General features: G+C 34.8%; 1 long non-coding RNA gene across 1 annotated transcript in view; it reads right to left on the bottom strand.

Moving 5' to 3' along the window:
• Window positions 1–18,522, bottom strand: part of LOC134761294 (uncharacterized) — an 81,036-nt gene that overhangs the window by 16,460 nt on the left and 46,054 nt on the right. Inside the window, exon 3 of the long non-coding RNA XR_010139763.1 lies at window positions 7,144–7,264. This is a non-coding gene — a long non-coding RNA (uncharacterized LOC134761294). The remainder of the gene's footprint in view (window positions 1–7,143; window positions 7,265–18,522) is intronic.

Raw genomic sequence — 18,522 nt, forward strand, 5'->3', positions numbered from 1 at the left:
TTGCTTTCTCATATAATGGGAGCTAGGTTTATAAGAAATGTTTCAAGCCAAAAAAAGAAAGAAAAAACGAAAAACAAAACAGAATTTGAAGATCTCTTAAAGCCTAGCATTGGAAGTTACTATATGACTTCTGCCACATTCTATTCTCAAAATGAGTCATAGAGTCAGCCCTATGCAATGTGGAAGGGGTTTACACTCTTATATGGTTTTTTGAGGGGTCCCTCTTCCACTATGAGGGAAAACCTGCTATTGAGTCACTTAGAATTCATTCGTGTACACCAAGTAGCCATGTGGTCTTTTCATAGGAGAATTTAGCATAGGCTTGCTTCCTGAGACAACATCGAGTACTTGGTTTATTGTTATGATCATTATAGCTCTGGTTCTCTTAGAGTAGTGGAGCAGGCAAAAGATTAATATAGGTTAATAAAAATGTGTGTGTGAGAGTGTGTGTTCCTTTTGAACAACTGGGATAGTAGTGCCATGGGAGCTGATGTGAATTTGAGAGTGAAGGGCATCACCCAGAAGGAGTTTAACAAGGAAGAACAGATCCATGAGAGCCAGGAAAGGAAACATCAGGAGAATGTCCCCAAAAGTTGATGGAGAAAATCTGTCCCAGAAACTTGTTTCCAAAGGGAACATATCTTAGAAAACAAAAAAGTAGAGATGTGTCAGTCCAATCTAGGAATGAGATGCAGTTAAGGGATTTGGCTGTTGAAAGGTCATTAATAACCCCGGAGAGAGCAGTTTCTTTAGAGTTATAGGGAGTGGAATCTGGAATATAATGGATCATAGCAGTTGTTCTCAAGCTTTAGTTTCTGTAAGTAACCTAAGAGGCTTGTCAAAACAGAAAAAGATCTGATCTGGTAGGTCTGAAATGAGGCGCAAATATCTTCATGTTTAACAAGCATCTCAAAATAGTGTGAGGCAAACCCCATTTTGAGAAATGCTAGATTACAGAGAAAATGAGAAGCTAAGTAACAAAGGTAACTACCTCACACCATGTTGTCAACTAGCTTCTTGGCAAAAGACAGGGTGAGAGCTTAGGGAACAGAACAGAGGAAAATGTTGTTTTGGTTTTTTAGGAATGAGTATATTTGAGTAAATTTATAGGCAAAGAAGAGTTGAATGGAAAAAAAGATTTATAAATGAGAAAATGGAACAGTGAATTCCAAGTGGAGTTGGGAAGATATATAATCAGATATATATGCTGGAGCCCCTGCTTGTCCCAGCCTGCTTGTCCCACCGCACAGCAGTGATCCCATTATCTACATGCTTAGGCTTGGAACCAGTGAGAAAACAGTTTGGTGGGTTATTATTGGCTTCTTTCTCATGAACATATGACATATGGAACCAGTTTAGTTGGTGAGGGTTGCCAGTGTCTAATGAGGAGAACAAAGAACCATGTATTAAGAAGAACATCATTTTGTAGATTAGTTTCCATTTTTCCTTAAACGTCTAGGATTGCTAGTCTATTGGCCCAGCAACTTAGGTCTGCAGTGTCTTTTATTTATGTTTTCTCTCTGCTGGCTCTTGGTTTTGTGAATAATTAGAACCTAGACTAGGACTAGAGAGGTAGGCTCAGAGTGAGATAAGTTGCCCTGATTTCTTCCCACTTTTTTCTGTTCCTTACTCCTACATTGTGCTTTAGAGTGAACCATCTGCACCTGAATCACTCGGGGGTGGCTGTAAATAGTCGATGTTCCTGGGACCTGCCATAGATCTTCTTGATCAGTATGTCTGGTTGTAGGGTCAGGAAAAATGTATTTTAACAAATTCTCTGGGTGACTCTTGTGCATGTTAAAGTGAAAAACACTAAACTGGACAATACCTCTGGAAAGAGCCTGATACTGCTTTTAAAAACTTTCCTTTTGACCACAAAAGTGTACTGGATCATTAGCACAGACACTTAGACTCCAGTTAATCCCTGGATAAAAAATCTTGAATAGCAAGATTGTCCTAGATTGGCCTGGAGTTGGCTAAGTTGTCTTGAGCTTCATAACAAATGATATCTGAGGCCTCTCTGGGGTGAAGGGAGGATGAAGTTAGCAGGGCAGCCTTTCGATTACAGTTGCTTTGCCAGGGTCTCCAACTTGATGTGTTTTGGCTCATTCCTTATGAGTGTCTTCTAGTTCACATGGGGAGTCATTAGAATGCTCTGGGTCTACCCCATATTGGCTTTGGGAAAAAAATATAGTACTTTCTCTGAGGAAAGAGAGTGAAGATATTAAAGTGGCAATACTATAGACAATATATTAGTTCCTCTTCTTGCCAGCCAAGCTAGATGTTCATGTGCATCTACACTCATTCTTTTCTCATTTTGTCTCCTTAAAATGGAAGAAGTGACACTGCCTGCTCCCTTCATGACACCAGTGCCCTAGATTCCATTGCTTCCTACTCTCTAAGTGACTGTGACTTATTGGTCGTCCCCACATCCTGGATTATCAATTTCTTCTTCTCATTGGCTCCTTTTCCTCCAATTTTTACCATGCTCAAATCTTCCTCATTGTTTCTGAAACCAAATTCCTCCATCACCCCTCCTCTATCTCTCTTCTCCTTAAAGGTACAATGTAATACAAGCATTATCTACACTCTTGTCTCACTTACTCATTCTTCACATTTTTCCTGATCCACTATAATTTGATTTCCAGGCAACCATACCATTGATACTGTTTTGCCAGTCACCAAAGGTTTCTTCATGCTAAATCCAATAGACACATCTCAGTCATTATATTATTTGTTATCTTGGCAGCATGTGATATTATTGACCTTTTCATCTGCCCTGAAATACTTACTTCTTACTTAAGTGTCAGGCTTGGCTCTCCCCCATGTGCCATTTTACTTCTTATTCTGGCCGCAGGACACATAGGTCAGTTCTTTGAGTGGCACTGGCAGTTTCTTTCATCTGGGCCATCACATAAGCACTTGCATCTCCCTAGAACTCTTTCTTCCCTCCTCACTGTGATGACTCTAATCTATTCTCTAATTCTTCCCTTCCACATCCCTTTCTCTGTTTTGTCAAGTCTGGGAAAGTTGTTACTCCCATTTATTCCCTCAAAACTCCTTACATGACATTTTTTCACTGTATCTTTATTACCTGTTTGTCTAAATTTCTCACTAAAGTATCAACTGCATAAGGCTAAGGCTTTTGTCAATTGTTTTACTGATTTATCTCCAGGGCCCCATAGCCTCCAATACTAACTGGCATAAAGATCAGATAGGAGCATAATCAATCTTGATTCCATAAATGAGTAGAAATACAGACACACAAACCTGCACGCACATGCTTCTGCACGCACATGCACTCTCTGTGGCCCGATGGATCCTGTGGGAAATCTAATGGAGTATATGATAACATTTCATCTCTAGGGCAGAATTTCTAATTGGAAAGAGAGATTTACAAAATATTGTGATAAAGGACAGCAAATGCTTGGAGTAAAAAGGGTTGTAGAAAGAATATACATTTCTTACGCAGCTTAAAAAAGAGTGATAGAACATTCAGCTGAGATGGGCAGCACATACAGAAACCAAATATTTCAAAACTTAATCCTGAAGGATGATGCAAGTTTTAATAGGGAGATTTAGGAAGAGGGTGTTTCCTGAGAGTGGCAATAGTGGAGTAGAAAAGCACAGGGCAAAACTGGGAGAGAGTGACAAGCTAGTTATTCAGTTGGAGCAAATAGGTTCTTGTGGTCAAGAATTGAGAAAAGCCTGAGAAGGTTGGCATGTTGTAGAAGCTCATAAAGGGAAAAAATAGAGTTTAAACTTTCTTCTTTAGTAAGTGGGAAACCATGAAAAGATTGAATTTCACGCTTTTCCCCACATGCTGACATAAAATATAAAATTATTAAAATATTTGCTTTTTCCCTTTAACATGCAGTTATTAGTGTAATCAGCTTCAGCTAATATCTGAGCACAAACTCTGGCAGGGAGTGTGAATCTCAGAGCTCTCTTTCGATGTAACTGATTATATGCTGCTTCTGTATATGTAATGATTGGCCTGGACAATTGATGTTTTTGCCATTTTAAAATTTCAATTAAAAAATTTTAAAAATGTTTGCCATGATGTGTAACCACTGCATGTATCTTTGCAATGATTTCTTTGTTTTAACTGGCAATTATTTAGTATCACCAGAGAATTGAATTAACACAAAATACATCATTCGAGGTAATTAGAAAATTGTTGAATGAGTATAGATCTAATTCCAGTTCCTGTAACTTGCTACAATCAATCTCCTTTGGTGCCTGTACTAACTCATTAAGTTTTGCTGTTCCTTCACAGGTTTCTAGTACATATTCAACTATCTGAATTCACTTGGTAACATTATATATGTCAACTGAGTAATTTACTAAACTTAGATATACACTTAAGTGTTAATTACACATTAAAACACATATAGTTACTTTGCACATTTTTAATATATACTTTGGTTGTGATAACATCCTATTAAGTAGGCATAGCCTCAAATGAAGTTTGAGTACTTTTATTCCTCTTATGCTAGTCTATGGTCTATTTCCAAAAGTAGTTGATTCAAGCCATCTCCTTAGTTTTCAGGCTTTCAATCCTACAATCACTTCTCTGAACTCTTAGAAGATACACTTCTGTATTCCTGAGAAATTCAATGTAAAGTTCTAGTGAGAGCCTCCCAAAAAAGGTGACAAGTGTGCTTATTGAAAGACCAGCTCATGGATCCCTGACATGGCAGTGTTGGCCGCTATTAGCAAAGACTACAAACTGTACTACTTAAGTGAAAATACACTGTCTCCACTTCCCTAAAAATCCCTATCCTCTGCCCAGTCTTAGAAATGGGAAAGAGAGAAAGCAAGGCAATGCAGATAGCTGCCATCTTCTTTCCCCAGAGCCAGGCTCAACCCTGAGTGCAGAGAGGGGAGATAATTTGGAATAGATGTTAAAGTTTTAAATTAAGTTCACTGAAAATTTTAGAAAACCTAAGGTGAGTCTTAATTTCCAAAACAACTATTGTTTTAGCTGGAAAAGATTTTTTTTTTTTTTTAGCTGGAAACATCTGCAAAGCTACTGGCATAGACTAGAAATATAGTCATAGTAAGAGAGATTTAAGAGAGCATCTTTAACACAATGGTAAGAGAAAAATAAACCACTTCCTGTTTGTAACCTATTCAGTTCAGTCCATTTAATTTATCCATAATGATACTCATTTTTGATACATTACAGGAATCTTTAAAATTATATTACAGGAAAATCAACCTCCAAAACATCTTAATTCTTCTTTCTCTTCTAATTGCTTCCTCTTTTCCTACCTCTCTTCCTTCCTCCTTCCCTTCCTTCCTTTTTTCCTTTCTTCCCTCCTTCCTTCTTTCCTCCCATCCTCCCACCAATATCAAGACCATAATCTATGCCAGGCACTGCTATAAGTAACAGGGATATACCAGTTAAAAAGAAAGAAACAATCATTGCCTGCATGGAGTTTACATTCTAATGTCAGAGAATAACGTTAATTACTTTGAGCCAAGACTAAGTGAATAGCAAGAGCATGTCATGAGAATATCCAGTAAAGGGTGTTGCATGTAGAGGGCATAATGAATGTAAAGACCCTGAAGGAAGAGTGTGATAGGCAGGCTTAAGGAAAAGCAGAAGCCCAAAAAGATACTGGAAAAGTAATAGGAGGAAACATTAGGAAAGTGGTGGTTAGGGGTAGATGATGTGGGATCTTGGGTCTTTAGGTTTTATTCTAAGTGGAAGGAAAAGTCATTGGATGGTTCTGACAAGATAAGTGATACAATTTGATTTTTGTTCTAAATGTAGATAGACCATAGGGAGACAAAAGTGGAGGCCAGCAGATGAGTTAGACAGCTATAATAGTAGTCCAGGCAAGAGACGATAGATGCTTTTACTAAGTAGAGGTGGATATGATGAGACATGATTGGATTCTGGTTATAATTTGAAAATTGAGCTGAAAATTTTGCTGAAGGATTAGAGGAAAGCTATGCAAAAAAAAAAAAAATAAAAAAGGCATCAAAGATTGTGTCCAGGTTTGTTTGTTTGTTTGCTTGCTTGCTTGTTATCTAGTGCAGAATCCTGGTGTCATTTACTATGATCCAAAACAAAACAGGAAGAGCAGAATTGAGGAAAAAAAATCAAGAGTCCAACTTTTGCTATGTTAAGTTTGAAATGCCTAGTAAACATTCTATTTGAGCTAGATGAGTCTAGCACACACACATGTAAATATGGAAGTTGTTAGTTTATAGTTGGTATTTAAAGTCAAGTGATTGCAGTTGAGCACCTAGGAAGTGGGGAGATAGAGAAAAGGAGATAGGTCAATGAACTGAGCCTTGGGTTACTCCAGCAGCTAGAGAATGGGAAATGAAAAGTATCCATTAATGGAGGCTGAGAAGGTGTGTCCAGTGATGTCCTGAAAGCTAAAGGAAGGATATGTCTCAAAAAAGGTGAACGTGATTAGTTGTTAAATGCTGCTAAGAAGCTTCATTAGATTAAAAACTGAGAACTGGATACTACTAGAATTGACAAATGTGGATGTCCTTGGTGACTTTGATGAAGAGGTTTCAGTGGAGTGGTAGAGGTGAAAGCTTGATTGAAGTTGGTTCATGGGGGAATGGAAGATAGGAAGTAGAGAGAATGAATAGACATCCTTTAGAGTAGGTTTGTTAGAAAGAGGGGCAGAGAAAGGGAGGGGTAGCTACAGCTCAATGAGGGATCAAAAGAGGGTTTGTTTTGTTTTTAGATAGATACCATTACAGAAGGTTTGTGTGCTGGTGGAATGATCCAGTAGAGTGGGGAGAAGCCATGATGTGAGAGAGAAAGGAACAGTTGCAGAAACAAAATAGGTAGAAAGGTGAAAAAATTACAATGAATAGTTTGGCCTTTGATATGACAATGACATCACTTATGTCTGGCATAAATAGAAAGAATAATACCAATCCTGTATACCTGCTGTTGAGAGTATTAAGTCAGGTAGGCCATGGGAAAGCCCTTTGTAAATGTGAAACTGCTTATAAACATAAAGGCTTCTATTTAGTTGAGTCATTTTTATTGAATGAGATGGTTATGTCACCTACGCCTGACAGATCTATTAGCATGTGGACCTCAGACACTGATGGGGAAGGCAGCAGGGACCTATATTCCCACATACTTATCTGAACACATACCTTTTATATAATTAGACCAGCAACAAATATTGAAGCATCTTTGTTGAGCCAACTACTGACTTGGGCACTGGGAATACAGTGATGAAAAAGACAAAGTCGCTTCCAGTAAGGGTCTTACATTCTAATGGAGGGAGATGATGGATAGAAAGATGAATAAATAAATAAGACATTTTCTGGTGACACTTGTCATTAAAAAAAATAGGGAGATGTGATAAAGACACTGACCTCATTCCTTTGAGATTGAAATTTGTTACATATGAGGCCTATATGCTCCAGAAACAGAATGTGTTCTGATCACTGAGAGTAATTATCTCTCACCCTCACAAATTTGTGAGACAGGTGGAACAAGACAGAAACGATTCCCACTTTGCAGATGAGAAAATGCAGATTCAAGGATTTGGGGCATCAAGTTGTAAAAGGAAGATTGAAATACAGATGTTTTGGCCTTGAGTTTACTGCTTTCTTTGTGATACCAGAAAAATGCATGTACAATAAATTGAAAATGCTTATAATTATTTTCAAAAATCATCCTATATATTCAAAAACAAATACAATTATAAACATGCAGGAGTTAGAATCTCTTAGATTTCAACAGGATCCAGGAAGATTAGGTTTGCACTTTTTTTTTTTGTAAATATAATTGTTAGTTTATAGTGGATGTTAACTACATTTTTGGGAAAAATGTAAAACAATATTATCAGTCAATCTTCTGTAATGACATTCTATTAGGTTGTGAGAAATTATGTGTTTTAATATCATGTTTTAAGTGATTTTATTTTACTACTGCTATTCCATATTTTATGTTAAATATTAATATTTGCTCAGAGAAAGTTGTTTATACAATGATTTTTTGAGACTACAGACAGAGATTTTCCTAAACAGAAATAAATATTTTAAACTAATACCTTGTAAAATTTCACTTTGGAAACATGAAACCATTTGGGGAATATAAATGTGCTATTCAAGGTTGTTAGCTAAGCAACTGAAAAGCCAGGATTTCTTGTTAACTAAATGCTGAAGCAATAGATAAAAAAAAAAAAGTATGATTGCTTTAATCCCGCCTTTTTACTTGTACTTAAACTAGACAACAATTCGGATCTGTAAGACAATTTTATCTTTTAAGCTCCGGAAAATGTTGAGTCATTGGTATTGCTGCTAATTACATGCAATAAAATTTTGAAATGTAATTTCCAAACCTTTTGATTGTGGTAAAATTAAAGAGAATGTTAACTATGAAAAATATAAAATTTCTAAAAAGGACATTGTAATATCCTAAGCTGCCTTCTTCATCCCAGTGTTGTAGATGTAAGCTCTGGGTTTAAAAATGCTGTTACAGATGTTAAAATGTATAGTGTTTATGATGATGATATAGAGCAATTTTATGAACATGAAGCAATTGAGAATCAAGAATCAAGTGGCTTCATATTGACTTTTATCTGGGACTCCCAGACCTTTGGTAATCTTATGCATAAACTTTGAGGAAGTCAAATATCACCGGGAGTATCTAAAATTTTTGTCTGAAGGTCTTTTTGTTCTTAACTGTCAGAGAATATAAAAAATCAGCTGTGGTATTTTCAGAACTATCCAATTTCAAATGCCCTTTTATTCAGTGCTTTTATGACCAGTTGCTTGACAACATATAGATATAGTTACTTCACATGAGTGTTCCTGTGCTGTTGGTGTTAGTGTATTTTTCTGGACATATGCTGTTGTACAGTAGTTCCCAACTTATAGATTCTAAACTGGCTCTAGTGCTTTGCATTGTCACAGATTTAGAAACTTTTGTAACTGAAAAATATTTCTCCACACGTGCTTTTGGAAACATATTTTGAGACAAGTATTAGTTGCTAGATATGTAATGTGCTGGGTGTGCTTTAATAGCGATTCGGTATTCATTAGACATTAAACAAACTATGTATAAGATTAAGCTTTTAAAAAGCCTTCTATTTTTGTATTAATTTGAATATCTAAGAGTAAATTTTGTTGCTATAACCTGAAAAGTTCAAAATATAATTATTCTAAAATATATTTTTAGTGAAAGAATATAATTTCAAAACAACATATACTTTTATAGTAATTACAACCTTTAATTTCCTCTGTTGATACTTAAATAAATTTTGCCAATTTAGGCAGTATTGGGAATATAGCTATACATACACACATGAGTCATTTTTCTGCATTTATAAATTTCTGTAGGATATTTTATACATAGTTTATACATAGTTTTATACATAGTTTATACATAGTAAAAACATACTTTTATAGTATCACCACATTATATGTCCAACATATGAAGCACATTTGAGAAACATATCCATGTAAACAGTTTTTCACTGTATTTTGTTAATTATGTGGTCTTAGTTATTATAGGAGAGATAATAGGTTAATAATATAATAGATCAAGAAGAATAGCATAGGATTAATTCAACACAAACATTCATGTAAATGACTGAATTTAAAATAACCACTTACTAGATCTTCTACATTTAGCAAATACCTGAAAGGCAAATGTTTAGACTGTTAACTTTGTGGAGAGAGTGGCTCTGAAGACAGTTTCAGGTTAAAGTAGTTGTATGTTTGAACTAAAAACAATGTGCATAGGAGTCCTATGCAGTTCTAGGGGATTATTATTTCCTTTTAAGAAAAACACCGCCCTGTGGATCACCACGTCCAGATTTGTACAAAGAAAAACTAGTTCAGGGCTGAGACTGAGAGCTGATACATTTCAAGGAGGACTGGCCAGCTGCACTTGTGAGCGGTGACAGATCTCTGTGAAATATAATCCTGATTAAAAATGCATGTGTGAAACCTCTTCGAATAAAGCTCTGTGTCCAACAGCATTTTTAGAGCTCCTGCATGTAAGAAGGGAAGACTAATGTAGCTACTCTTGTACTATTCACTCCATCATTTGCTGGCTGTTTTACATTTCTGAAATTATCTCTTACTGTAACATTGACGTAGGCGGAATTATTTTTGTTTGTTAAAAAAGTCATTGATACAAGTGAGTTTAATAATTTAGAAATTCACTGCACACACATACATAGACTTTTTATAAATATGTCAAAATCAAATAAATACACAGAGTGATAGAAAATTTTGATGCAGATGAACACCAGTGACTATGATATGTAGGCCTCCACTAGTGCTGTGTCATATAAAAAGGCATTTGTACAATTACTTCATACAGATTAGCAACTCTATTGTTGTGACTGTATTATTCTTGCAGTGCCAAAGCTGTAATCAATTATTGAACAATTTAAGTGTATATGTAAACTAATTTTGTTCTTTTGGGGTCCAGATTTGAGGGAATTCAGGTATAAAGCCTGGGAATCTTCTAAAATAGAGATGAGGTATATCTGTCTAGTTAAACATAAAAACAAATAATGCAACTATGGAGAAATCTGAGCAAGCCAAATTGCCTTGTGTTCCAGTTATTACAACTGTGTGTAATTTTGATCCTAAGATTATGGCCTAGATGCCTTATTATGACCATGTCCTTTGTTGGGATCTAAAATATGATCATAAACCATGCAAATGTTCCCTTCTTTAAAACCTTAGAAAATAAAGATTTGAAGAGGAAATCAGTAGAGTGACGCAGAGGAGTAACAGAGTATAACTTGTCTGGAATTGCACATGTATCTAGCTAGTTGTATAATTGTTATGTATATGTATATATATATATATACACACACAGATATAAACATAGATAAATGCACGCACATATCTATAATAAACAAATACATCAGGAAAATATTTATTGAGCTTCTTCCATGGGTTCTATGACTTTATGATGGGTATAGCTTGCTAGGTGCCCTAAATATTTATTTTTAATGGCTATATTTTTAAAATCTTATTAATACTCCCTGACCAACATCTCCCCATTTCCCCTACCCCCAAACCCTGGCAATCACTATTCCACTTAATGATGATTTTAATAGATGAGTGTTTTATTTGATATCATTTAGAAAAAAATGATAATCTGAAGTTTTCTACATAATAACAATTTCCTGCTGAGAACATTTTAAAATGTAATTTCACCAAATAAAATATAATTCTAAATTTCCATTTGTAGAATGGGTGTAGAAGTAGTGGCCTGTGCGAGTTTCTTTATCTTGCTTTTTCCTATATGCCTCAGTCTAGTGCACTGTTCATATCTGGTAGTCTGCAGTTCTTCACAGGAAGATATGAAAATTAACTCACAAGTGCAATGCATCTAACATATTGGTACCAAGTTTTTTTTAATCATGTAATTATAAAAGTATTTAAGATTTTGAGTTCTGATTTTGTAAAACCTGATGAACAGGTGATAGGAATAAGTTTGTCTTCTTTTGAAGGGACATTCATATTTTAAGGGACGTTTTAGGATAAAATTCCCATCTATAAAAAAGTCTTCCTTCTCATATAATTTTTAAAAATACAGTGGGACTTCAAGTTAATACTCGCACTTAAAAGACCTAGGTAAGGCCAGGTGCAGCTTTACTATTTATGCCTGTAGTAAAGCTTCAAAGCCGAAAATATTATTAAGTGTAAGCTAACTTCTCTTTTTTACGTATTCAATTAACATGTATTGAATAGTTATTGACAATGTAAGTTTGCAGGTACTCAATTTTAATTAGAGTATTAAAATGGGTACACTCTGAGGGAAAAATAGTGGTGTTTATTATCTCTAAATTTGAGATTTCAACTTATTATGCCTTAAATTTTGTCTTCCCTAATATTTGTGTATATTTTCAATAATATCTATTCTTCCTTATAGGAGAATTAATCCTATAAAAAAGATTCCTTTATTATGTATATGCATAAAGAGCAATATTTATTATATATTGTGATTTTCCTAAAATAAATGTAATAATTTTTGAAAAGTATATTATATACAGTTTAATGACAATATATAGAACATAGGATAGTGGATGAATTTCTACCACAAAATATGTTGCAGGCAGAAACCAATGAATAAAAATTACTGTCACTGAACAACAACAACCAAAAGCTTTCTAAAATATTTAAGACCTTGGATATTTTTTTCTAATCCCTTGGTGCTTTTTAACAAGTGAAACTATTTTTTTTTTAAAAAATTGTCAATGGCTGTTTTTTCAGATTTATTGGGGGCCCTATTTAGCTAGAGTATCTGTCTTTTGTGTTTTAACAGTATAAAAAGCTTTCTCATGTATTATTTTCCTAGTACACATGCTCACACACGAAAATGCATGCAGAGAAGTTCGCCAAAGTGAAAGGCTGATCACCTTCATGTAAAATGTGATCCTTTATGTCTGGTGCAAATATCAAATGAATAAAGCATACATGCATTTTTCTTTGCTGATATCCTCTTACTAATGAATGCTTAGATAGTAGAAATGAAATGTAATTTATCTTCATCATTGTGTATATTTTACTTTATTTGCAATTAATTCTCTTGCTATATTACATCTATGTTAATATATGTTTTCTTACAAATTCTAAGGAGAGTACTGACTTTAATTTATTTCCCTTCTTGCAGTTAATTTAAGCAGGGGTTTAATATCAGTGATCTCCTTTCTTAGTAACAAATACACATAGTGAGTGTTCTGAGATTTGTGTATGAACCCAGAATTCAGAAATGGGTTTTTATTATTCCTTTTGATTTAAAATAAATTACCAATTATTAGCTTAAAAATTCACATTGAGAATTAGTAGTCTCAGATTGCTATTTAATTCATTCCTGTTATTTTAAACTTTAAATTATTGATATTAGTATCAGTGTTTTTGAGCAACATTTCTAGGGTAAACAGGTTCTCTAATATTCATGGTCTGAAATCACTGTGTGTATATATATGTATGTGAAAAATTAAAAAAAATTTATGTGGAAAATTAAAATCTAAATATTTATGAAAATATTTGTTTTTCATGATGTTACTTCCAGAGTTCTATAAAGACAGTTACATGAATTTTTGTGTATGTTAAAATAGTGACTTTTAATTACAGTTTCACAAATAAAAATTAATAAGATAAAAATCAATAGATTCACTGACAAGAATTGTCATTGAATGTTCTTAGACATCTGACATTTGAAATGTCAATTGTCATTCCCTTGAAAAAGATAATTTGTAAAACAAGTATGTTTAGGAAACAGAAAACTGTAACTTTTAAACCAATTCTAGCTCAATAGGAATAAAATCTATTATGATTATAAAACAGTCACAGTGCTGGAAGGGAGACAGAAGAGGTAAAGAGAAGTAAAAATGTTTCAAACATTGAAAAATGCTTTATTTTAGTGCTTATAATCATATATGTAGAGTGCTTCATTTTGAAGTGCAATTTAAAATACTAACTGTTGTGACAACTTGGGGTGAAATTTCCTTCTGTATTATATACCTGGACAGAGGATACATGGGTCCTTCCTAGCTATAGTTTTTATTACAGTTCTTCCCAAGAAAGAGTTTGGGGTTTCCTTTTTAAATCCTCATCTAGTGATCTTTTATTTATCATACAGTACAATATCATATGGTGTCTTCAGCAAACAGAATGTAAAAATTTCAAGAAGCCCTACATGTAAGAATGTGAATGTTGACCCTTATTTCTGACTGACCTTGCTGATATACCTTCCATATAAAGTAGCTGTGGGCCTTGCAAGGCTTCTAATGACTGTTATTTGAATAATAAGTGTAGAATCTAGAGAAATATGTTTTTTCTTAGCATTAACACACAGGTACAGCAAATGGTAACACGCCGACTGGCCCAGAGTCCTTAGTTAAATCATCAGTTTGTTAACTGCTGTTTGCAAGGTAAACCCTCCCTCTGGAATGAACTTCTTTAAAGCAAAATGAAATAAAATAAAGGTAAGTAAAAGTAAATAGATTTTCCTATTGAAAGTTATTACTTCAGGAATGAAGAAGATGGATATTGATCGGCACCATCCTTTGCCATTACTGTCAGGTCCACGCAGATAGCTAAGACACTTTATTCTAAGCAAACAGCCATTTTCTCTTCTAGCATGGGATTCCAGTGAGGATTGAAAAAAGTAAAAGGTTTGTAAAAACATTTTTCTGTCCTTCTTACAGGGACAATTGATGTTGAAGTAACAGTTTGTGAGATACTTGCACTTGTTATTGATTTATTCTTTGTCGTGAACAATCTCCTGTTTTATAATACAGTTACCCTTGTATACTGTTCCTAGGCAGTAATTTAGAAATAATTTTCATTGCAACAATGTCCTGAGGGGCTCAAAATATTGGAAGTATATGAATAAAAGAATAAACATGTGTAAACCTTTTCTAGATGTTATCTAGGTGTTTTTAGTACATTGATATTTGCAATATTTGTTTTTAGCACTAATAAAAGACACAATATCATGATGAGCTATTGTCATAACATTGCAAATGGAATTCTAAACCCATGAAGTCCCCATGGCTTTTGGTCAAATAACCCTCCAATATGACCTTGGGAATCCATGGACTGGAAAACAGAAAAGAGTGTGAATAACATAAACTTAGCGTACTCAGGTTATAATTTATTACTATCAGAGACTGGCTAAGTCTCTGTTGATAAGAAAGCAAATCTGAGTGAAAAATCTAGTAAACCTGAAGAAAAACTTTTGTTTAAATCAATAAATATCTTTGAGATATGCACCTATAAATTTTCCCACTAGTGCATGTATAAACATCCACTTTACTCTGTGTGTTCACCTATACAGTATACAATTGTTTCCTCCAAAAAAAAATCAATATGGCTGTGATTCCGCTATAGTTCATTCACTGTTTATGGATAGGGATTAAGGTTTGACCTCTCCTTGCCTTCTTGACTTGAACCAATTACTTCAGAATAATTTTTCTGGTTTAACTTTTTATCACATTTTCTGACATTTTAGTGAATAATATTTGACAGCTATGAACATCTGCAAAAGTTATTGTTATCATAACTTGAGCTCAATGGAACTACCGTCACTGATGCTCTAAAGATCATATTGCACTGCAGAGTAGGAACACACTTACACTAAAAGTTTATTTGATTTTTCAGTAGGAATCTTTGCTTAGTTTGCTTTAACAAATGCAGACTGTTTCAAGTTTTTTTTTGAAAATGTTACCTGAAGGTGGGAAGTGAATTTGCATTCTGTACAGGGGAAATCTCAAAGTCTCTATTTTTCATTCTGGAATTTTATCTATTACTGTTATGCAGGAAACAGCTTTTAATCTTCTCTATCTCTGTCTACTTTTTCTTAAATGAATAAAACAAAAATCTTTGGAACATGAACACTGAAACCCAGCTTTGTGCATCATAGGTTTGTGAGTAATTTCTGATAAAAGTATTTCATTTTAGTGTCCTGATTTCTTATTCAGTTTGCACTCAGGGAAACTGGTATATTGCATTCTCCTTGAAGAAAGCCATAGAGAGAGAAAATGCAGTTAGTCATTTATGTGCATATAACAATATAAATTGTAAGGATTGAGGGGAATCATTTTGGGGAGGATCACAATTTTGCAACTAAAGGCACTTAAGTAATTACCTTTTTAAGCAACTTTTATTGACTATGCAGCAGGATAAAAAGTAATCTTACTTGTTTTAAATGGCATAAAGCAACCAAATGCCATTAACAGTGTTACATTTCTTATTTCACTAAGATTGTTGAAGCTTACCAGAAAGAGATAAAAAATGTATAAATTCAGGAACACTGGCTAGTAATATCCCACACCATTGTCAGTGGACTTCTACTTTCTCCTGCCAAAATATGTGGAAGCATGCATGGATTGTACTAGATTAGTAAGAGGGGCTCGTTTCCGTGGCATTAGCCAGGTATCTTAGCAACAAGACCATACCAGATTCTAGCAGTGCTCTGTGGTGGTGCATGTAATATCCTGGACATAATCTGTCTTTTAATTTTCTTTGGATTGTAGTGATATTACAGATACATGTGTTCAGTTATAGATCTTTATTTAATAAGAAGAATGCCTTAGCTGAAGATTTGTACTATGCCAGGAGTGGGCAACTCACAATAATGTTGCTGGTGTTTTAGCCGAGGTACTGCCTTGTCTCACATTTCAGATTGACAGGAAAACTTACTCCCTTCATTAAGATGTGCCTCATAGTTCATATCTTTATGCTATGGAGATGAGGATGCTGCTGGAATTCATAATACTAAGAACGTTATTTAATGTCAGATAGAATGCAAATTGCTCGTACAATTGAAATGTCATCTAAAACATGCCACCGTATGCAACACCGCTTTATTATAAGTCACTGAGAGCAATATCTTAAATTTGGAATTGCACTAATCCTTCATCTGCTTTGTTTACCTTTCATCTATAATAGAGATGTCGAATTTCCTCCAAACTGGATTTGCATGTTTTAACTGCTTGCTCACATAGCTGAAGATGTGTGGGAGAACCATATAGGGGTACTTCCTTTGATTTTCTTGTCTTTTTGTTGTTTGTTTAATGCAAATTAACAGCAAAAGATAGCTTTCAAATATGAGACAAAATGCCGTGTCAACGCTTTTGGGGAAATAAGCTAAAGCTTATGAAGGAACATTTGATTATTTAAAGGATGAATTGTAATACAAATATGCTGTCGGTTTATTGGTAACTGATTTTCTTGGTAATTTAGTTTCATGCAGTATTTTCTTGCATTAATTGAAACAATAATTTCATAAGATTAATTTTGTTCACAGTGAAATTACATGTGAGCTATTTAAGATATTTGTCATGCTTGCTTGAAGAAAGTGTCCAGAACAATTGCCATCCAAAATAAAGCTATCTTGACATAAAAAATGTTGTTTGTATGCAAGGTTCTTATCTTGAGTTCTAAATATTCATTCAAGATGATGGCTTACCTTTTATAGATCAGTTTTCAGTACCAAAGAAGTCCCAGGACACCTCTTGAATCTGTAAATTCTAGAGTTTTCCATAAATAATGACATTTTTTACAGAGATGAGAGTTGTAAGAAGGAAAGTAGGAAGAAAGAAGAAAGTCCTTAAAACCCCACTCTTTGGGTCTATCCCCTCCTACTCAAGATCTCCTCTTTCTGCAACACAGCTTTTCCCAAAGGATTTAGGCTCTTAAATGCTTAGTATCTTTTGATAGGCTGCAGTGAAGATTCTGTTTTGTTTGTTTCATATTATACAGTATTTTCATTGTTCATAACAGAGTATTCTAAATCTTAATATGCATTTGTAGGGTCTTAGAGTTATACCTCAAGAAGATTATTTCTTGGTGATTATATTTGATATAAAACTTATGTAAGAGTGCCAGGACTCCCAAAGTTCAAACTCTTCCAATTAGATAAATATCTCGGTTTTTGTTTGTTTGGTTGGTTGGTTGGTTGGTTTTTTGAGACAGAGTCTCACTCTGTCACCCAGGCTGGAGAGCAGTGGTGCTATCTCAGCTCACTGCAACTTCCACCTCTCAGGTTCAAGTGATTCTTGTGCCTTAGCCTTCCGAGTGGCTGGGATTACAGGCACATGCCACCACGCCCAGCTTATTTTTGTATTTTTAGTAGATACATGGTTTTGCCATGTTGCCCAGGCTGGTCTCGAACCCCTGGGCTCAAGTGATTGCATGCCTTGGCCTCCTAAAGGGCTGGAACTGCAAGCATGAGCCACCGCACCTGGGCCCTAGTTAGATATATATCTTATATATCATTTAGTATAAGAATCTGTATAAGGCTACAAAAAATTATTTGTATTTATGAAGACATGCTATGACTCCTTGCAAGGAACAGCCTAAAGTAACCACTATGATATGGTTATTGCCATAATGCTATAACATTTCCTCTAGTTTTAAAGATCTCTAGAGCTGGGCCCGGCGCGGTGGCTCATGCCTGTAATCCCGGCACTTTGGGAGGCCGAGGCAGGCAGATCATGAGGTCAAGAGATTGAGACCATCCTGGCCAACATGGTGAAACCCCGTCTCTACTAAAAATACAAAACTTAGCTGGGCGAGGTGGCCTGTGCCTGTATTCTCAGCTACTCAGGAGGCTGAGGCAGGAGAATCGCTTGAACCCAGGTGCTGGAGGTTTCAGTGTGCTGAGATCCTGCCACTGCACTCCAGCTTTGGCGACAGAGTGAGACTCCATCTCAAGAAAAAAAAGAAAATCTCTAGAGCTATTATACAACTCTCAAAGAGCTGTCTGAAAATTTCAAGACTTAGAATCACTTGATATATTTATGAAAAAGTTAGATTCCTAGGCCTTTGCCCAGACTCATTATGTAAGAGTCTCTATGGGTTTAGAAATAGCTCCAAGTTTTTCTTTGACACATTAGAATTTGGAACCATTAATTTAAAATAATGGCAATTAATACAAAGCTTAATTTTCATAATAAGCATTAGTTTTGGCAAGCTAGACCATGTTATGTTTTATATACGCGTGTGTGTAGGTTGTGTAACATATGATATAAATATGTTACACAT

Source organism: Pongo abelii, chromosome 3 (assembly GCF_028885655.2).
Source record: "Pongo abelii isolate AG06213 chromosome 3, NHGRI_mPonAbe1-v2.0_pri, whole genome shotgun sequence".
NCBI classification, from domain to species: domain Eukaryota; kingdom Metazoa; phylum Chordata; class Mammalia; order Primates; family Hominidae; genus Pongo; species Pongo abelii.